Raw genomic sequence first — 21,053 nt, forward strand, 5'->3', positions numbered from 1 at the left:
CTTCACCTCAAGCCTTTCCCAACTGACCCAAAGCCGGTCGCGGCGCACCGTCAAGGTAGAAATACGCCCGCCGGGAGCCGTTGGGATGTCGGACCAATGGGCTGTCAGACCAATGACATGGACCCGTGCTCTTTGAGTGCCCTTCGAGCTTCTAACTGATTGCCTGCTTGAGTTTAAGTGTCATGTTGTTATGTGATTCTTCCATCTTTAAAATAATTCTGAGGGCATATGCTCAAAAAAAACATGGTGAAACTGGTGGTGTATGTGCTATAATAGGTCGCCACCACTAGGAGCAATCAATGTCAGATATTTCAGGACCTTACCCACACCTAGGGGCTTTAAATATTAATATTACACCAATAAAAGAAGTTCATGAAGCTGTCGCTCTGTGTCTCCACTCTGGACACAGGTCACATCAACTTCATCTAAAATTATTGCCATGGTGTGTCCCTTTGCCCCACAGTACACCTTGTTTATCATGCAGCAAGCTTAAATCCTTTAAACGTAGAACTAATTTTGCTCGTTGTTGTTGAAAAACACACTAAAAAGCTGAACCTGATTGTTGTTGCTAAAAATTCCAGTTGACTTTTGTTTAGATTTGAACATTTTTTCAAGTTGTGAAGAAATGTGCTGCTCAGGCAAGGTGCTTCACACGTGTACGCACTGATTCCTGTGTGTGTGTGTGTGTGTGTGTGTGGGATGAAAGGTCCCTGTTTATTCCTCAGTGTAAGACTGCAGCTGGGATATCAAAGCTTCCAAGCCTTGGTGCCTGCGTTCCTCCTAATGGGAGCCCTCAAACTAACCTTAGCCAGCACTCCCCATCTGTCAACGCCAGGAGACGAGGGCGTGTTCACGAGACTGCTCATGCTCACATCTTCACAGGGTCTATAGGAAGCTCTCTTTTTCGAGGCTGTTACCACTGAGGTTAAATTTACCTTCTGTGGATCAACAATGAATATAAATGGCGCCGCTATACATGAGATGCTGTGATCTCACAGCCTTTTGCATGTTATCCAACAACACCCACCTCTCCTGTGATCAAACAGACAGCTACAGTCTGAACTCTTTCATAAGCTTCGCCTCAATTTCGTGTGCTAATTTCTCCAATAACAAGAACACACTCAGAGTTCAGATCCCAGTCGAGGCCTCTCATGTACCCTGTTCCTTTGCTCCTTTTGTTATCAGAATTCCTAAAAGTTCAAATTTCTTCAATCCTGTCATCTTATCGCTATAATTACATCGCTATCAATTTAATCCGTTCCTTTCTGTTTATAATTCGGGAATGAAAGATGCTGATGACAGCTGTGTGAAAAATTTTGCAGACAACAGCTCACAACTATTGTTTGCATTAAGATATGGTTTGAAGTATTTTTATTAGGATCACACATTTCCTTGGTGAAAGCGATTTACTACGCGCTGATGTAATCTACGAAAAGCAATAAAAACTTGGCGGGGATGATCATTCATCAGAAAACAGTGTTGCTTTGTTGTTAAAAGCTGCAGAGACGACACACTCAACAGAATCAGATACACACACACAGAAGAGGAGGGGGAAAAAGACTTCTTCCTCCAGTATGAGAAAAATCCACCACGATTGGATGTTTTATTATTATTAGAATACAGACATTGTCACAACATTCTGTATTTGATGGGAATGTTGGTCCCAATGTGGCTTTACATTATTGCAGAATAGCCACAGGGGAGTTCATGGGAATAAAACATGGTATAAAAAAGGGGAGAAAAAAAGCTGTCACATGAGAATATCGTTCCGCTGGCAGCCAGGCTGTAAATTGGTGTGGATATGGATGGGCAGGAGAGACCTGAGGCACATGCTGGCCATCCAGTGAAGGGAGACGAGCCAGACACATTGCAGAGCCGCTGACAGGCCGTCTTACTGAGCTCCTTTCCTGTCAAGGGTCATCTATATCAGAGGTGACAGCGGATGCTATCGTGCAGCATGCATGTGTGCGTGTTGCCGAGATAGACAGGAGCTTTGCTAATGACCAGGGTTATGCCATGGCTGGTTGCCAGGGTCAACAATACTTACAGACAATGTTAACTCATCACTTTCTGTGACATGACTCGGGGCTATATGCCAGTGATTAACTGGTTACTATGGCTGTGCATTTTGCATCCACGGGCGACGGCAGCTATTCCTGTCCAGCAGCGGGTGGCAAGATGATGTCACGGCAAAAGAGGCAAAGCATTGTCATGGTGAGTAACTGCGGGAACACGGCGGCATGATTAAACAGCAGACAGGAGTCTGCAGAGTTTGATTGCCTTGTTGTTAACATTGTGTTGAATGTGACAGAGACAGATGATGATTTCTCTCAGACACACTAATAGCTCTCAAATTATTGAGAGCAAGGCTGTTTATAGAATTTATGAAAGGTTGTAAGAAGCTGCCAAAACTGTTTTCATTACCATCATTCGAAGACGTTAGCAGAAAGAGGAAAAGTTAGAGAAGGAAGTTTAGTAACTGGTATATCTATGTAAAGGATTTTTTTTAGATGATGATGTCACATGTTATCATGAAGGGCCTTGGGATGAAGTAGACAATGGACACACACACAGTCACAACAATCAACCAGTATTTTAATGCTGGAATATTACTCCACCCAGGAAAATTAACTAAGGTACTAAAACTAGATTTTGACACGTTTCTAGGGCACGGGCTGTGCGTGGAATCTCATACTAACTTGCTGCCTACTACACACAATCTGTGTGTACTACATACTGCCCACTAAATGAATGACTAAGCATGCCATAAACAACAGACTGTTCACACTGAAGTATACTTAAGCAACATGACTTAAAGGAAATGACCACTTCAGAATGAAAATACAGACAGTACTTACTGACCCTCATGCCGACGAGAAGTCCAGTGTAGTTTTTTAATCCACAAAACTCATTCGGGGTATCGGAGGATAACAGCTGGCCGGATTTTTCCATACACTTGAAGTGCATGGAACCCACGTCCAAAATCATTTTGAAAATGTAATAAAACTCTGCTAATGCATTTCAAAAACGTCAGAACGGCTCGTCCGTCGCAATCCAAGTGCCCTGAAGCCGCGGCATGCAAAACTGACTTGAAAAGACGTGATTTACTCCACTTTTATAGCATAATTTCTCACCGTGGTCAGTTAGCCTGCCCTGCAGGAGTGCTGTGTTTACATGGCAATGACATTTTTGAAATGCATTAGTGGAGTTTTATTACATTTTCAAAATGTGGGTTCCATGCACTTCAAGTGTAGCTGTTATTCTGGCTAGCTGTTATCCTCCAAAACCCCGAACGAGTTTTGTGGATTAAAAAAACTACACTGGACTTCTTGTCGGCATAAGGGTCAGTGAGTGCTGCCTGTGTTTTCATTCTAAAGTGGCCATTTCCTTTAAGGACTTTGCACACTGGGTCTATTTTTTCGTCGGAAATTGTTGCAAATTGTCGTCGTTGAGTCAATCACGTTTGCACACTGAGTCATTAAAATTTTCGGACCAGGTTAGATTTTATGGATTTTTCGCATCTGTCAGAAGCCTTTACAGACATTTGACTAAGAATCAGTGAAACAAATGTGGCAGCAGGACACAGCCGCGTCAAGACAGAGGAATGGGATGCACAGAATCATTTAAAGACTCAGACAGCTCACTTTCAACAGGTCAGGTAGTAATATTTAGGTGCATGATCATGAAGAGGAGGAGGATGTGGACTGCACATAGAATGTGGAAGACAGAGAGGGAGGATAGCTCCACCCCTTCATGACGCTGTGGTGCCAAATGAAAGACGGTGAGGGAGTGGTGACAGCCAGTGATGGGCAAAGCATGTTACTGAATCACTAGAATCAGTTCATTAAAAAGATTCGTTCAAAAGATTCATCCACCGAATCGTTCAGTGCTTGGCGGGAGGAGCCCTGACTGTGTCCTGTGTAGTCCGACTCACTGAACTGATACATGGCTGAAAGATTCATGATTCAGTTCAGTTCACGGCCTCCGAGAGTGCTGAGTCTCATTACTGCTGCCAGCCTAACGTTTTAAGTTTGTTTATCTGGAAACTCAGTCTGTTAAAACAATGGGGAGGTTTGTGATTGTGTTCATGTGGCTTGACTCCTGGCTACATTAGCTGTTAGCTTGGAGAAAACGGTCTCTATGAAAGTGTATCGCTGAGAAGAAATGATTTGAATCACTCAGGGATCAGGGTTACGTCGTTCACCAAGTGATTCGTCACGCAGTATGCAGTCCCTCCCTGCATCCTGGCTGCCTCGCGACTCACGAACTGAACTGAGAAATGAACGAATCAGTTCCAGAAGTGATTCACTTCAGTATGTTCACTCAACAGATTGGTTCTTTTGAACGATTCGTTCACGCACAACACAACACTAGTAACAGCCAGATAGGTAACTCCAGTGGAGAAAGGCAAAGGTGGAAATGTGTCTTTTCGTTTTGTCATGTATTGCGAATTTTCACAACAAATAGAACAAAAAATGCATCTGTGTCTGAGTGTAACAATTGTTTTTTGGATGACAGAATACTGACAGATGCTGCATTTTAAAAAATGCATCTGAAAAAATGCAGTGTGTAAAGGCCTTTAATCACATAGGTGATAGTCGCTCTGACTTGGCTAGTGTCTCTCACATCTCTGAAAATGTTGCAACATATTTCCAGGCATTATGTGGATACATTGGCCACATATTGGTAATCTAATAATTATCACCTGAAAAATATTGTGGTGTTGAAGTGATATATTAACAACTTTTTGCCTGGCTCAAAATGTCTGCCGTTGCCAGCTGTTGCATCGTCCAATGCATTGTGGGGCAAATGAGCATGTCCAGTAAACTCATGTCTCATAGTCTTTTGCCGGGCATTTCTTCAGTACACAAAATCCATATACTATGCACTGTGAACACACTTTTATGTCATACTTAGAATGAATGGTATGCTAGTATGTGATTTTGAAAACAGCCCTGGCCTCATAAGTTGGGTAAAAATGCAGCTGCCACCTCAGTGCCACTTTAATTGAGCTTTAAATCATTGGACAGTCACCCCTTGTTCCAGTCTCGGCTACCATCTTAAAAAAAATATCATGCTTTACATCTTATTTTAGGCCCCAATCAAACATCTTGGTTATTTCCTGTCCTCATCTAAAGATTTTATTTATCTACAGAAATTGAAAAGACAATTTTAATAGTTTTAAAAAACCATTAGTGAGTTCGTTTCCATCACGTCATATAATTAAAAACAAGGCCAACACGTTCACAAGCCGCTTCTCTCACTTCTCTCTCAGCCTGTCTCCACTGTATCTGTGTTCCAGCTTACCTCGTCTAAAAATGGCTTCATTATTTCTTATTCACACACTGAGGAGAGATGCGATTCACACTCATTACATAAGCTCCCAGTTCTAAAATTTAACTCTCGCTCTTCTTTCTCCCCCATGTTTAATATATCACCTCCTTTTATATTTTGGTCTTTTTTTATGTTGTAACCACTTTGGCCGGGCAACAGCACTTATCCTCACTGAACAGTCACAACACTGATGGCTAGACTTGTTTGTCTCACTTGCAGTTCAAAATAAATACAGCTAATTTGGGAATGTAAAACGAGCGAGGAGAATGTGATGCCATGTGTGATGCAGTCACGGATAAGCGAGCACACACGACAAAAAGCTTTGCAGAGGCCTCTTGGTAGGGGGATCTGTTCAGCTTTGATTTGTGTGCTCATGCCTCAAAAAGAAAATATACAGGGAACCTTAAAACACAGATGGATGGACAAGTGACTTGATATGTTAAGACAGGCAATCAGAGGGAGATAGATGGACAATATTTGCAAATGTTCTCAGCAATATCTGGCACCATATGGATATCTTTTTCAGTGGTAAAACACAAGAGTGATTCCGCTACACCCGTTTTACATTTCAGCTTTCATCATTCTGCTGTGCACACCTGGTGCAAGACTGTGTCTTTCCAGAAAAAAAAGCCCTCAGCAAAAAAAGGAGTGTTGCAGCAGGAGCAGTAATTTGCTTGCAATAAATAGTACAAACACAGAGTAGTTAGCTTCAGTTGTAATAACCACTGTGGCTGAAAAGCCCACAGAGCCTCCAACAGAAAATCGAAGGGCAAGGATGTCACAGTGGTGGCCATATTTTTTTTTACAACTGAGTAATGATCTTGTGCAAAAACACCACAGCAGTAATAGTTTATCATCACGGCTGCCTTAAAAAAAAATCTGCAAGTACTTCGCACATGCCCCATAATGGAATATAAACTTTGTAATTTTATGACATGATGTTTCAGAACATTTGAAGTGTTAAATGACAGACTGATTGAGCTGTAAAGATTAAAGTCACTTTGCATTGCTGATTACACTCATCAGACTGAGCCAGATAAGAACATGGTTTGCACAACATATACAAAGAGTTCACATTTACATCTCATCTTTCTGTGACTTTAATGAATCATAAACGCTGTCAGATAAACAAGAGAAAAACTCAATATTACAAGAGATCTTCAGGATGATTTCCAGCCCTAATGGCATAATGTACTGTTCTTTACAATAGCAACAATGTCATTTAAATCTAAATTCGATGGATGAGCTCAGACAAACACTGTAGAAGCCAAGACAATCAGTCCCCCACTTCATTGCCAATGGCTTAGTGCTATTACAGATTAGAGTTTTGGATCCCTGGTTTTAAGCTTTGAAATCTAATTAATCATATTCAGCACACTGAATGAATCGCCCAAAACTACAGACAGATTTATGCCTGTACACACTCACACTAAGTAGCTTTTTTTTTAAAAAAAAAAAAAAAAAAAAAAAAGTACCTCACGAGTAATCACAAAGCTTTGCCAAAACAGCACTGCCAGAAAAACACATGTGCAGTAAGCCTTGTGTGCAAATGTGCTCCTTAGGCTTAACTCCATACGTGATCCCAGCTATCCAGCATGAATATTAACAATGCATCCCCTCATACGGATTCATGGACAGTTTCATAGAAGGTAATACATTTCCAAGTCCGAGCTTACATGACTTAAAAATTAATTTCACCACAGCCTTTGCCTGACTTCCTGGTAACAGGCCTCTGTACGTTATCGTATCTGTGACATGTATTAGCATAATATGCAGATATAGCATGTTCTTTTTAAGGCTTAGCAAAGTAATATCATGTGCCATATATGACATATACATATTAAATCTGCAGAGTTCTAATACCACAATAACAAGGCGAAAAAAGCCGGAGAATTCAGGTGATGTTCTGCACAGTGTCATTATGATTCATGGAAAACTGCTCCTTCTGTTTTTATTGCAATCTGAGGTTCATCCTATCAGACACAAGATGTTCCACAACTCTCTCCTCATTTCGTAGAGCTAATTATTTTAAAACCTTGGGCTGCAGGATATTGCACATGGCCAATAAGCTGAGTGGGAAGAGTATCCAGGACCAAACTTTATAACAATTTATTGAGCAATGAGGGCTTGGCCTTGGAACAATTTCTCCGCAGAGTGCCATCAACTTTGAACGCTTTTAGCCTCTAAACCAGCTCCGGCCGTCTCAACAGGGTACAGAGGAGAGACCGTCCGTCCGTCCGTGTGTGTGTGTGTGTGTGTGTGCATGCAGATGTGAGCATGCACAGTACAACTCCATTTAGGCAACAGTAATAACTGTTCCAATCCATCATTCTGCACTCTCTGAGAAAAGGAGCCCTCTTGTTTCACTTTAAAACAACAGTTTGAACAGAAATACAGCGCACCTTCTCTGAACTACACACTAGCTACGATATACACTCCCTATTCAGGTATTTGTGTATTGCAGCTATCTAGTGCTTCTAGGCTTGTGCTGTGTCTGTTTCAAATTCTGAGCTGTGGTACAATTTCGAGGCACTTGTGCTTTACTTGACTACTTCTTTTTTTATGCTTCTTTATACTTTATTATTTCCACAAGACGATACTGTACTTATTTTTTTTGTTTTATAACTTATCTCAATTCATTTGACAGCTGTAGTTTATTTGTTACTTTGCAGATATTTTACATACAAAATATGTGATCAGTAAATAAAATAGGTTGCATTGTTAAAAATGAATCTTCCAACAGTATGTTAAACAGCTCCAGCTCTACCTCTCTAGTCTTCTGACCTCTCAAAGTGCTTTAACAGTACATGTCACATTTACCCCTAGTTCACACACATATTTACACACTGGTGGCTGAGGCTACCACACACGGTGCCACCTGCTACTCAGTAACACAGTAACCACAGCCGACCCAAGGAGCAATTCTGCATACTGAGTATTTTTACTTTAAGTGCACTTGTCTGATTATACTTACATACTTTTACATATAGTTCCTGAGTAATATGTTTCGAGTATGTCGAACACTGGTCTGTTTTTAGTGCACAGTAGGGGCAATTACCACTTATTTACGTCATCAGTTATCCTGTCTATTATTTCCCACTTTTGTTTTCTTTTGGAATTTTGTCCTATTTGGCATAACCAAATGTAAAAGCATATGACAGAAGCACTGTAAAGCCCAAATACTTGTATGAGGCATCATTTGAAAGGTAACATCTTCTAGTTTCTGAAAATTTGCTTAGTTTGCATGTGGCTAAAACACAACTTAAACTACATCAGTTCAAACAAACTATGATAACTCATATTTGAATAACAGTAAGTCGGACATGCTTTATGCCAGACGATGCATACAACTGTCTCTGCTTTCTACATCTTGTCAACCACACCTGTGTAAAATTTGAACCCTCTACGTCTGACCCAATGGGAGCTGTGGGGTTTGTTTTGGTAGTAAAATTTCAGGAAATATAGAAAATTGACTGTCACATTATCCCAGAGCCCAGTGTGGCAACTTCACATGACTTGGCCGCTTTGACCAAAACCAAAAATGTTTAAATATTGACCAAAAATCAAACAGCCTTCCCATAGATCTGTTATAAAGTATCACTATTTATTGTACTGTATAAAAAAAGACAAAGTTGTTGCAACCACATGCCAATACTGCACTACCAACACATTCTCACTCTGACCTCATCACATATTGACTTTTGGTCATGGACCTTCCACGTCCACATACAACATGCAAGGTACCCTGGATGCTTGGTTGTTGATGTTCTTGGACACCGTGTCAAGTTCTGCCTGTTACATGCATTGTATTCTTTCAAAATAAACGCACTATGTTGGTACAACACCGCAACAACAAACACACATGGTTGGGTTTAGGAAAAAAGAACAGGGTTTGGTTTAAGAATCTTACGGGACACAAACAACACTCTCTCGGGTGAAAGTCTGTGTTTATTGGACCCATTCACCACCCCTACCGCCCGCCTGCCCCAGTCGGACTTTCACCATCTTGACTTGTCCCACCATGTTTCCCCTCGACACTGCCAGGCACTGTTAAACCATAAAGGCAGCCAGCTGTGTATCATGTCGAAGTTTAAGGACACCTTTATTTGTTGGTGTGTGAAGCTGCGAGTCACTGCTCAAGCATCTGATTTCGCCGACTTCTGAGCGTGATCGGGCTCGCACTACAGATACAGTGATACTGTAAGTACTAGTAATGGAAACATTACTATCAGAAGCAGATGTAGTATTAGTAGCAGCAGTAACATTAGTAGTACTAGCAATAACAGTAGTACTAAAATAGTTGTGGTACCAGCAGGAGCAGTATTATTAGTCCAAGTATTCATGACTATCTCCCATCCCGCACCTTCAGACTTACAAAGTCACCCACTCTCCCCTTGTCGAAAGCGAAGACCTCCTCAACCCCTTCCACTGCTTCATACTGTTATAGCGTGAATGATGTTTCAGAGTGACAGCTGCACCAGCAGAAGTCAAGAAGGACACAAACCTCCAGAAACAGCATCTCTAACAGCTTTGACCTGTTTTGGTATTGGCTGAACATCCTCTTCTTTTTTTCTCTCTCTCGCTCCTCTTTTTTTTTGTACTTCCATCTCTCCGCCCCATGACCTCCATCTCTGCCTACTGGCATCTCAACCAAAAACAGGAACCAGCAACAACCTCACTTATTTACGTCCACTCGCTCCCCCCCTTCTCCTCTCTCTTGCAAATTAGATGACTTTAATTTTGCAGTCAATGTATTCCAGTGTCCTAGTTTATCGCTCTGAAACTCATGTTGCAGCTACAGTTAGCTGCGCGGTGGAAAGGTTTGTCACTGAAAAAAAAAAAAAATTACATCAGGAGGACGGTTACATTCACGTATCAAGGTGAAGTAAGTTGCAGGAGTGGAGCAGTGGGCTGCCTCTGACACTGGATATTATTCTATTTCTCGACCTTCACTCACTGTCTTCAATCCATATCCCTGTATGCTTCATGGCGGGTCGTCCAAAAAAGAACAAACATCTATACCGAACACACAGAGCGCCGACAGTCTCACAAAGACAAAAATAAAATCTATTTCTCTAAATCTGTGCTGCTCTGCTGTGCACCACAGGCGCTCTTTTATATGCAGGTGGTGGTCGATGGGGAGGAAAACAAGAGCCTTATTTTCCCAAAGCAATCTCTTCTCCTATGGCCTATCACCATTCTCTGTTTTCAGGTTTTAATTACTAGCTTATTAGACTGTCAACTGTGAAAGGCAGAGGGAGAGAAGGTGAGGGGGAAGGGGGGTGTAAAAAGTAGGACACAGGAATACACGGGGCACAAAATAAAAATCATCTCTTTTGCGAGAGTGAGCAGGGAAGAAGGGAGAAGGGGTGAGGGGTGGTGGGGGGGTGTATAGAGCAGACACTTGTTAATGTGAATACTGTTCAGTGTATGGGGCGGGTTAGGGTGTGTGTGTATGTGTGTGTGGAGGATGGGAGGGGGGATGGGGAGGAGTGTAAATTGGTATTTAACTTCACAAAAGGAGGATTCTGGCTGAGTCAGAGCATTTTTCCTCCCACTCCTGCCCATCACAACTATCACCCAGAAGCAAGAGGGAGAACACACACACGGAGACAGTGAGAGAGAAGGGTGGGGTGGGGTGTGTGTGTGTGGGGGGTAGAGATTAGAGAGAGCAGCTATTATAGCAACAGAGTCGCACCACGGCTAATGGATTGTTTCAGCGCTTCTTAACCTTTTTCCTTGAGCGAAGACGGAGTGATCGTCGTCTGATAAAAAAAAAAATTGCAGCGTATTATTACTGTGATTAAATTACTGTTTTCATATACAGCATAATGTCATGGCTAACTTACTGTGCCTATGTTGTAGTTTTTTTCACCATATGTCTGATTTAATACTCTCTAAAGGGATTTTTCAGGAACATTAGGACTTACAGTTTCGTCTCTGAACTGGATTTAATGCACACAACAGTGCCTCTGAAATGCTTGACACAAACATGATTGAAAAACCTTTAACACAAGCAAAAAGTAATATTTGAACATTTTGCTCTGCATCTACATATTCCTCAATCTCACTTTTCTTTTTCTTTTAACATTTTTGGTGACTTATTCTCAGAATGAAGGGTTACTCATCGAGACAATTTATGCATTGGAAACTGGAATAATTTCACACAACATGCTTGTGCTTTCACAGGTGCTTTATTTGATCAGGGATGCAATGTCTCCGTAACAATAAAAAAAAACTATTGGCATTTTGGTTTTATTGCTTTTTGTCTCCCCTCCATCTTTTCTTGATTAAACCAGGCAGGTGGTGACAAGCATCCATGCCTCTGTGGCATCATTCCGTTTTGAGGAATTTGATAACATTTTCCCTTTAATTTGCTTTGGATTTTTGCTATGGAACTCATATGTGGCGTGCATGTTACCACTCCACCACTGGGGGATTTCATAAACCTCCTGACGCCAAGACCATGTTGTCATGTCTGAGCACCTCTGTTTTAAGTGGATATCCTTAAAGGTACAGCTTTCCTGTTTGGCAGTGCAATCGTAAAGCAACACAGTCTTGATAAAATGTATCATAGCTACACCCTGAGGTGGGACCAAGTCATTGTTATGCAAGTCTCAAGTACATCTCAAATCTTTGCATTCAAGTCAGAATTCAAGACAGGCAAGTTTTGAGTCAATTTCCAAGTCCTAAAGTCTGAGTTTGAATTCCTAAGCAAACATAATGCACTCCTCAACAAATGTAATGCCAATTATTAAACTTACAAATATCATGAATACTCTTTAAAATTTGCATTTAGTTGTAAAACAAGTTTGTTAATATGTTTCTTAGCTGTTAAGCTACTGTTAGCTAAGGTAGCTAGCTATGCTAATTTTGGCATTGACTTACTGTTTGTGCAACTCAACAAATGTTGAATGAAGTAGGAAGTTGTTGTGTCTTTGACTGTCATTTTCAACCCACATGTGTCTCATACTGTAATTTAAATTTGCGTTGACCAGCTGAGTAGTTTTTGTACATGAACAAAAAAAATGTTGGCGTAATTTTTTCAACTAGCGCTCAGTAACGTTATGTTAGCTCTTCTTGGTTCTCTCCTAAAACTTGACTAGATGCTGTGAGATTGATTCAAACAAAGTGGATCTGGGAATTAGGCAGCTTGCTGGGAGTAAATAGTCTTGGCTGGTTTTGGAAATAAATTGATTCATGGCACACTTAAAAAAACACACATGAAAAAAATCATACTTTTTAATCTTTGGGCTTGGGGGAAGGTATCCAGTATTTCCAAGTCAAAAGACTCTTGTCGAGTCATTGGTGTAAAAGTCAAGTTGCAAGTCTTTGTTTAATTTTGTCAAGTCAAGTCTAAAGTAATCAAATTCGTGACTCCAGTTTGTCTCAGTTCCAAGTCATGTGACTCGAGTCCACACCTCTAGAAACACCTGATCCAAAAGTAAAATCTTTATATATATATATATATATATATATATATATATGATATATGGACCCAAATCAGAACGAAAGATGCGGCAGATCTGTCTATTTTAGTCATGTATGAGTATGTTTGTGTATCAAGTGTGTGTATCATGATCTAAGTCCCCAGTCGCAGCACCAAGGGCCTAAAGATAGGGCAGCCATGCACTCTGCCAAGCTATAAGGGGAATCCTTTGGCATGTCAGAGAGTGACTGCGCTTACATGAGTGTGTTTATTTATACATACATATATATATATATATATATATATATATATATATATATATATATACACACACCGTGTGCATGGGCGTTCATGTGTTTGTTCGGCTGACTGTTTCCCTCTCGTCGGGCCAATTCCTTTCAACCATAATGCCTCCAGATTCGCCCCATCAAAGAATCATCTGCAAACTGTGGAGCTCCGTAATCGGGAGAGGGCCACTGATGTGTCCCTGGGCTTTCTCCACTCTAACTGAATCACACAGGCGGGCGCACACAGACAACAGGGCTGCACGGCATGGCTTTTGGAAGGTCACTCTAAGAATAGCTTTCAATACGTAGAGAAAAAAAAAGGAGACTCGTATCCAGTGGAGAGTGCACACTGAAATGTGCATGCAAACAAATGGACACATAGGAGCATGCATTAATTCGCGGACACAGGCGCAGACCAGAGCACTCTGAAGACTGTCAGCCACACACAGATGTGTACCATGTAGCACGCATTTGTGCTTGGCTTAAAGGGCGGCAAATTAAGCACCTCCTGCCCTGCTTAAAACATCCAAACGTCCCACAAAAGTGAGTAACAAAACAAGGAAGAAAGACAGCAAATAGCATTGACTCCCTTTATGCTCGAAAGGAAAAGCTCCTTGGCAATCTAAGCGATGCTTTTCTGAGCTCATTTGTTCCGCTAATGTGCTGGGAAGATGGTTAACGGCCTCAGAGAGATCCCTGCGATAGTATTTGGTAGTTAATGTAAATGCACCGCGCTGGCTACATTAATCAGCAGCTTTGGACAAAATGACTAATCACCCATTTCTTGATAAAACAAATCACTCATTCATCTTGGTACTCCCCTCATGATACATCTTCTTTTATCAAACACATGCATCCATAATGTATTAATGCAACCACAGCGCTGTTGTTGGATGCAAATAGGTGGCCATTGATACTTTAGGTGCTAATAAAAACTAACATTAGTTTTATTGAGCTCTGAGAGTGTACTTCAACCTCATGCACACACATTACATATTCCAGCTCCCAAGTCACACTGCAATGCAGAGTCAAAGGTAGAAAGGTAAACCTGTTTCTAATCTCCTGATCATTTGCTTGCAAAACTACCAAAAACCCAATTGGAGAGCAGGTTTATATAATGTTTCTTATGTAGTTATTGAGACACAAGTCCCCAAAATGTAACCTTAGCTGCAGTAAATCCACACATTTTGCTCAAAGCCTCACATCCCGACCTCTGTAAAGTGGAAACATGGCTTCTGTTCTGTAATTTTCCTTTGCAGGACCAATAAAACCCCACAACTATCATCCCTTTACATTTTATTCCCATCCCCCCTCTCTATGATTTGTCCTCACCTCCTCCTCCCTCTGCTCTCTCTTTCTTTCCTCTCTGTCCTTGTCTGCACTATGATGTTCATCCCCAAACTCAAACCTGGCAGATGGGTGAGAACACAGCTCCCAGCATCAAACTTAACCCAGTCACTGAGGGGTTAACTTTGAGGTTAACTTAACAGCAATGGTAGCTTTGTACCCAACGTGCCTAGTGTGCCTTGGCTGTCCTGCCTTCAAAATCCTCTGCATCTCTTTTTAGCTTCTTTCTAGTCCACTGGCGTCCTTTCAAGGGTCCTTGCTTGTCATAAGCAACAGTGAATGTGTTTTTTTATCGGCCTGAGATGGCGTGCGTGCATGCAAATGTGTGTGTGTGTGTGTGTGTGTGTGTGTGTGTGTCTGTTTTTATAAATGCAGGTATAGCCTTCCAGGCAGTACAGGCGGCTCTGATGTGAAGTGACATGTTGAGAGACCAAGCCTTTGGACAGTGGCTGAGGGAGAGAAGAGGAACAAAATAAAAACAGACATAGCCTTTATAAAAAAGCTGCAGCACAACTGCATGAGAGCAGCAGATGGCATGTCACCGCCCCGGCCCCCTTCAATTACAATATCACTCAATCGCTCTTTAATCATGCATCACTTTTTATTAAAAAAAAAGATACTCGGAGAATACAAGCACAGATACATTAATTCGTGAGAGTAGCGCTGTGACAAGTTGAGCCTGGGAGAGACTGGCTTGTCTCATAGAATGAGAGGGAATCTCTTCCTCTGACTATTTGCTGCAGTCTTCATTGCCTGGATCCGGCCAATTCACCTGCCTGCCTGTCTGCTTAGCTTATCATTATGTGTCCTTCTGTGGCCTCACCTGACCCATTTCAATTCTGTTAAACTGATGGTGATTCAGCATACAGCGCTTGAACTGAAATGCTGTGAAAAGCTTTGTTTCTATAGAATAACTGTAACTACCTATAAGTAAGACACACAAACTGTTAGCTGGCAGGGGTTCAGTGTCTCACTCAGGGACGACACAGTGTGATACACACCAGCTGATGCTGAGATGGGAGCTTGAGCCCAGGGTCATATGGTTGAAGGACAGTCTTCCTACTCACTACTGTTTAGCAGTCATACAGCAGCAGAGCTCAAGCTTTGCTCTAGCGCTACGTCTGGAACACTATACTATGCACAACATCCTCCATATGTGTACCATCATTTGACACACTTATGTGTAAATAAACAGTTGCATGTCGCTTCCTGAGAGCTTCCTTGCCAAATGGAGATGCGTAACTATGGTAACCCGTGCCAACATCAGCTCCACCAGCAATTTAAAAAAATATTTTAAAAATGTTTTACGCCTAGCAAAATAAAATCTTCCTCTTGCACTTATATTGAAGCGTTATGGACGTTACAAAGCTGTCTCGGTTGCTGTCCGCTATTGTCTGTTATGGACGCTGTCCTCTACCTCATTGCACTGTGGGATATTTATGCAGGTATAGTATCCAGTGTTTCCATACTTTGATAATTCACTGGAAAAAAATTGCAATTTATGTGCTATTGGTTTCACACTCAGGTTCCGTACATACTAAAAAAACATTTCTCATACTTTTTTCATGTACTAAATGGCATGTTAATAGCATTTAGGATGTAGCCACACGAAAAATGAAAAATTGTTTTTTTATTTTTCTAAGAAAAAAAACACAACTACTTGTATTTGACTGTTTATATTCTACCTTTCACGCAAGATTCAGTCCTTATTGCTTCACATAACATGATTAAAATAGGGAAACTTATCAGATACATATCAGATATGATAAATTATGATAAGTAATAAAATTCTTGTAATAGTCTAACATTTCTATCAGCAATTTGGAAACCTTGTGTTTGTTAAAATTGTGCTATATAAATAAAGTGGATCGGATTGTTGGGCAAGCTACTTGGAAAATGTAGTGACCTAAGCTACTAGTTACTCTAAATCAAAATGAAATTTCACTACATTGAAGCTATCATTAGAGAAATGCAGCAAGCTAAGCTATGAGAAAATGGAAAAAATAACTTGCTCCTGCAAAGCTACTTTTATTTTTGTGTTACTTTGTCAAATCAGTGTTATCTCAGTCAAACACATAGGCAGGCAAAAAAAGGCTTTCTTCTTTTTTTAAAGACTTTGTGACATTCGGACATGTCCTCCAATGACACGACATCATCAGTGGGCCCATCGCTCGCTCTCTTTCCTCCTCTTTCCTTTTCCTACTTCATGCATTTCTCTGTCCTGGCCTCTTTCAGTTGCTCTCTGGCTTTATCAGCAATTCAAAAACATCCAAAATCTATTTTTCATTCAATAAAACCATTATGAAAAAAGACAGTATATAAACAATAAAAAACAACAAGCCTAAATTAAAACTTTTCTTTTTTGGGAGACATTAGAACATGAAATGCAGATAACATTAGTATGTCTCTGTCCTCTCTTCCTACTTAATCCTGTTCTCTGTCTCTCCAGCTCTTTTCTTGGCCCTTGTTGTGTCTATTTCTCTTGTGTCCACTGCAGATCCACTAAATATCTATAGTCTATGGGCAAGACACATGAGAGATTGTCAACAAGTGCAATGTCGCCAATCAGAGGCAGAGTGGGGCGGGTCTTGCCAAGAAAAGCCAATAGTGCCGCAGCAAGCAGATTCCCCTCGTCTACAAACCTTGGTGTGGCGCTGATGTCAGTCACATTACTTATCCTCAGTTTTATTGCCTCCACCAAGGAGGTTATGTTTTCGCCAGCATTGGTCTGTTTGTCTGTTTGTCTGCAAAATAACTCAAAAAGTATTGAACGGATTTTGATGAAATTTTCAGGAAAGGTTGATAATGGCACAAGGAATAGATGATAAAATTTTGGTGGCGATCGGTTGAACAGCGAAGTGGATAAAATAATAAAATGGCAGGAAATCCAAGCTGCTTGGTGGAGGTCTGCGCTCTCCGAGTGCTCTAGTGATCCTTAGTTTTATCCAGACCTCTGCAGAAAAAGGCAGCTGCACTTCAGAGCTTTTCCTGGTAAAAAGAGCTACTCAATTAATTAACTTCGCTACTGAAAAGTTATTTGACTCAGAAAATATTGACGCTACCACCACACTACTGAGAAATGTAGTTAAATTTGTAATGTTGCTACTTGTAGTGACGCTACTGCCCAACACTACTATTTATATGAATCTGAATGCATATTTGACTTTCATAATTAATTAGAAATACCAAGAGATGAAACCATGAAGCAACTTTAAAAGCCAAATGAATCGTCAAGCAAGATTTTCATTGAATTTACTGCAGAAAAAATTAGAATGATATACTGTCAGAGAAGTGGATTTATCATCTCAGCGATCAAAGCAATAAGGCAGAAACATCTAAATCACCACCACAACTGTTTATTATAATAATGATTGTCTATATTTAAAATGCACAGAAGAAGCTGATAATGATGCAGCACATTAAGGAATATTTCTGACATTTCCAGCACACCTTTCAGGAGCGCTACGCACTGCATCGCGAGTGCTTGAGATGACTGGGTAATTATAAGGCCCTAACTGAGTGCTTTTTGAGACAGATGTTGTGTTCATGAATCTTGAAGCAGGTCAGATACCCAAACTGACTGCAAAATGAGACAAGAGGTCTCTCAGCCACAGTCAAGGTTCTCTGCTCTGACAAGAGAGCAGATGGCTGTTTGTGGAAATAACAAAACCAGATCAGAGAGAGAGAGTCAGAGGACGCTGCAGATTCTCCACTACAGCTCACCCTCCTACACAGATCGCCTTTTTATGTTGTCACTTGAAAAATGTTTTGATTTAAACAGAGAGAAAATTTACAAGCACGATTTTATTATTTATCTTTTAATCAACTTGCACCACTGCTGTTCAAGCATTTGGTCTCTCAACGCACATGCACCGTACACACCACAACCCTCCCTGTGTGTGTGTGTGTGTGTGTGTGTGTGTGTGTGAGCATAACGTTGCAGTGACACTCTGTTGAACTGCGGCGAATTACTGAACGACTGGGTGACTTTGGTTATTCCCTTGGCTACTTTGTGTGCGTTTCCATAAAAGCGTATTTCTGTTCTGTGTCACATGGAGCTCGGTTTGTCAGCCAAGTGAGCATTTCACCTTAACGTGATTCTGTGCGTCCGCTGACTATATATATTCAAATATTTAAAATCATAAACTACACTGCAAAGGCCAGTGCAGTACATATGTGTATGTATTCCTATGTAATCAAACATTTCTAAAATGTGCTGACTACAGAAGCTGATGGTTCATGGTGTTCTGTCACAGATATGTTTGTAACCATTACAGAGCAAAGCAAACACTCCAAACACAATATTACCTTAAACTTAACTGTTGATTATAGGGGAGGATTGCCTCTGAGTTCCACAGCTATCCCATTTAAGCTGAACATTAAAGAAGCTGTATGCAACGTATCTATGATTCAGTATCTGATTCAGATTGTCTGCACACAGCTCTCAACATGGAGGTGGCTGAGCCGGCAGCTAGCAGCTAACAGCGCTAACATTTTGAACATCACCAATGACAGCAACTATGCTAAGCTAACTGTGTTAACCTGGGGGGAACTGGAGGGTAGGCGCTACCTTTTGCAACAATATGTTGCCCTTATCAGTGGCAACCGCCTTCTGAGCTAGCTCGCCAGTGGGATATACACACACAGGGACTTGTGCACTAATATGCATGCGTGACAGGACTGTATACCACAACGAAGAACAGGAAGGCTTGGATTACAACACATACAGAGGGAATGTGACTTTTTGCTCAGGATGCCAATATTCTACTATATCTTTATAGCAGTTGTGTCAAAGTCATTTTTCTTCACGGGCCACGGATTTGATCAGAGGTGGGCCATACCAGCAAAACCACTGTGTAATATCCTATAAATTACAAACACAAAATTTTCCCCATTTTCTTGTTTAAAGAAGTACATATTAAAAACACTAATCCATTTACAAATCAGATGACAAACAGCCTGTGATGTCTTCAGAAGAATAAATCCAGCTTCAACAATATACCTCGGTATCACGTTCAGTAAGTTGACTACTCACTGTCACGACATGCATTTTTCGAAACATTTCCACTCCTGTGTAGTAATCCTGACATCACCACACCAAACTAACACCAAAACTAAAGTGAGACTGTACTCTGGTCGGCGTGGAGAGGCCTCTGAAGCAGCATTTTACATAAAGAAAGCTACTCACTGTTTCACTTGTTCCTGAAACCTGGCACCCCTTAGCCTTCAAAAGTGCATCACTATTAGGTGTGCAAAGTCATCCAGTGGGCTGGAATGGGCCCTTTGTATGTTTGACACCCCTACACTTGCATCGCCAAAAACACTCATTCACATGTTGAAAAAGATCAAAACTCTATATGGTAATTTTTCACTTTACTATTTGCCTGTTTCACTACAGTGCAGATAATACTTCTCACAAGACAGCCTGGGCTTTTATTTTGAAAGGGAAGCACTAATGACTAGACATACTGAGCTGCAATTGAAAGCCAGAATAATGACCCTACTGCCACACATCTGAAACAATGACTTAACTTCCTGTAGCTTTTCAGCCTATAGTATATTATAGACAAATGGAGAACAACCAAAAACATCCATTCCCCCTGATCAATATTCACATCACAGATAGATTTGGATGAATTGAACATCTCATAAAAAGAAGATTGCGTTGAAGTACGTAAACCCGTCTATGACCGTGTTTATAGGGAAACATATGGCAGCTTTTCTTTTCTCATCACCTTTAAAGTTGCAAATTTAAGCAAATAATTGCTGAGATGGCTGTATTTCTTTCCAAGCAATTTAACTGTGGGATTCATGAGCGTATATTTTACTTGTACATATATAATAGACCCTTATTTTAATCTTTTATTGTCAGTTCCTCTGGATAATGCAGCTGCTCTAATGAGAATGAACTCTCCTTTGGCCAAAGCTAATCTCTGTGGGAAGGCTTTCTCCGATTCACACCACAGACAGGCGTAAAGAATACATATAATTCCTTGCAGAACATTACATACATTACTTACCGACAGCTCATGAATATAAATGTAAACAAACAAGCATATGCATGCAAACACAGTGGCTCTCCTGTTTTTCCTCGAGCAAATATTCATATTCCTCCATCTTTGTGAATGGAACGCAGCCAGTACACCATAAATATACTGCATGAATGATGCACAATGTCCTCTGTGTAATTTAATCGGCACCACATTATTTATCCATCCCCTCTTGTTAGGGCATGCCATTGTGGACAGTTGACACAAATGTAACAGTAGAGGAATAGGAAATAAATGAAGGTGAGACAGTCAATATGTCAGAGCAGAGTCCTGCACCAGGTTGGGTAAGCTGCCAAGACAAAGCTGTGTAACGGGTAAAAATGTGTATATATATTAATTCATGGGTACGGGCAAAGGTAAAAATGAACTACATGCGTGCAGGCATCTGAGAATAAAAATATCTTTTTTATTTTTCACAATAAAACATAAAGAAGATGTGCAGTATATGTGTAACATTTTGATATCTAAATCACTATTATTAAGCCTCAATTCCTTTTTATTTAAAAAAAAAAAAAAATCAATGACACAAGTCGAACCTCGACCCCATCGTCACATTTGTCACCGGCGTAGAGGACTCCAGGAATGAAGGAATGAAAGTTTGCAGCC

At 40.8% G+C, this 21,053-nt stretch overlaps 1 protein-coding gene across 4 annotated transcripts in view; it reads right to left on the reverse strand.

Annotated features, from left to right (window-relative positions):
• The window catches only part of gabrg2 (gamma-aminobutyric acid type A receptor subunit gamma2), a 60,610-nt gene that overhangs the window by 12,858 nt on the left and 26,699 nt on the right, over window positions 1–21,053 (reverse strand). The gene's annotated exons all lie outside the window — the stretch shown is intronic.

This window comes from Epinephelus fuscoguttatus, linkage group LG12 (assembly GCF_011397635.1).
Source record: "Epinephelus fuscoguttatus linkage group LG12, E.fuscoguttatus.final_Chr_v1".
NCBI classification, from domain to species: domain Eukaryota; kingdom Metazoa; phylum Chordata; class Actinopteri; order Perciformes; family Serranidae; genus Epinephelus; species Epinephelus fuscoguttatus.